General features: G+C 29.0%; 1 long non-coding RNA gene across 1 annotated transcript; it reads right to left on the bottom strand.

Moving 5' to 3' along the window:
- Positions 1–1,225: 1,225 nt before the first annotated feature.
- LOC119766218 lies at positions 1,226–1,687 on the bottom strand. Its single transcript, XR_005276954.1, has 2 exons — positions 1,592–1,687; positions 1,226–1,531 (listed from the first exon to the last, which is right to left on the bottom strand). It is a non-coding gene; the product is annotated as an uncharacterized LOC119766218 (long non-coding RNA).
- Positions 1,688–1,980: the final 293 nt, after the last annotated feature.

Raw genomic sequence — 1,980 nt, 5'->3', positions numbered from 1 at the left:
TTAAGAATTTAAGAATTTAAGAATTTAAGAATTTAAGAATTTAAGAATTTAAGAATTTAAGAATTTAAGAATTTAAAATTTAAGAATTTAAGAATTTAAGAATTTAAGAATTTAAGAATTTAAGAATTTAAGAATTTAAGAATTTAAGAATTTAAGAATTTAAGAATTTAAGAATTTAAGAATTTAAGAATTTAAGAATTTAAAATTTAAGAATTTAAGAATTTAAGAATTTAAGAATTTAAGAATTTAAGAATTTAAGAATTTAAATTTAAGAATTTAAGAATTTAAATTTAAGAATTTAAGAATTTAAGAATTTAAGAATTTAAGAATTTAAGAATTTAAGAATTTAAGAATTTAAGAATTTAAGAATTTAAGAATTTAAGAATTTAAGAATTTAAGAATTTAAGAATTTAAGAATTTAAGAATTTAAGAATTTAAGAATTTAAGAATTTAAGAATTTAAGAATTTAAGAATTTAAGAATTTAAGAATTTAAGAATTTAAGAATTTAAGAATTTAAGAATTTAAGAATTTAAGAATTTAAGAATTTAAGAATTTAAGAATTTAAGAATTTAAGAATTTAAGAATTTAAGAATTTAAGAATTTAAGAATTTAAGAATTTAAGAATTTAAGAATTTAAGAATTTAAGAATTTAAGAATTTAAGAATTTAAGAATATTAGAATTTTAGAATTTATTTGACCCCTTAAAAATCTGTGGCAGAAATTTATTCGGCACATTCTGATATTAATCGAAAGACAATAGAGTTATCTAAGCCCGCTCTCACGCACACTAGCACGCCATTTGTTTTGCTGGACGGTACAAAATTTAACCTCACTTTTTTTCGTGTACGTACACGCAATACATGCGCACGTAGATAACTCTACACGCAGAAAAATGAATTATCAATTCGATAAATTTTTGCCATCAATTCGATAAATAAAATTATCGGTTGGCAACCAATAATTTATTTTATCAAATTCAATAAGTTTTCTTATCAATTTGATAAAACTTTTTTGTCGATTTGTCAAAATGTATTATCAATTTGATAAACGTCTTAGAAGAAACGTCAAAAGCAAAACTTATCACATTGATAAAATTCTTGATCATTTTGATAAATTTTGTTAATCAAAACTATAATTTTGTTTATCGGAATGAAAATTGTATTTATCACTATTTTGCTGGCTATTCTTTCATTATTTTTATTCCAAACAAAACAAAAAAATAGCATTTAATGGGTGATTTAACGACTGTATTTATTTACACAAATCTGAGAATGCACCAAGTGAAAAAGATTCCACTTTGGACTCGACTTCAGCAGCAACCTCAAGCGCTTCCACGTTTTTCTGGTATTCGGTCAACTTCAGACTCTCTTCTGGTATTCGGACGAACCGAAACTCCACAGGGTCCGACTCTCCCGATACCGTCTGCTTCTCGGTCTGCTTCATTTTGGCTTGCATTTGTCAAGGCTAAAGTTGCCCGGAACGTTTTGACAGTGTCCAAAGATAGGTTGAAGCCCGGATTCAGGTGAAAAACTGAAAACACGATACAATCTTTATTTAAAAACAACTCAATACAAACTTGTCACCATCAACCTCTGATTCCATTCCAAGTGTACTTTGTTGCAGCTCGAAGGTTGCGGAAGATTTCAGATTTTCCAGGACTTCGAGTCGCTGCCGAACTTTCCGTAGCGGGAGTACACTCAACCCCCGGTGGTTGGTCACTTTTTCGTTTGACACTTTTTTAGTTTGTACCCCGTTGGTTGGTCAAAGTCACTTTTTACACGGCGCTCACGCACACTATCAAAACAAACGTTTGATAGTGTGTGTGAAATCCGTGTAAAAGAGATGTCAAACTAAAAAGTGACCCCGTTCGTTTGACAACAATTGGTGTCAAACCATCGGGGTTTTAGTTGTCGTCCCCGTAGGTTCAGTATAAGCCAGATTCTACGAAGAACTCGGTGCGGTAGAATTAGTAGCGGCGG

This window comes from Culex quinquefasciatus, chromosome 2 (genome assembly GCF_015732765.1).
Source record: "Culex quinquefasciatus strain JHB chromosome 2, VPISU_Cqui_1.0_pri_paternal, whole genome shotgun sequence".
Taxonomy (NCBI): domain Eukaryota; kingdom Metazoa; phylum Arthropoda; class Insecta; order Diptera; family Culicidae; genus Culex; species Culex quinquefasciatus.
Note: the sequence above shows the minus strand (reverse complement) of the source record. Positions and strands in the feature narration are given on the sequence as shown.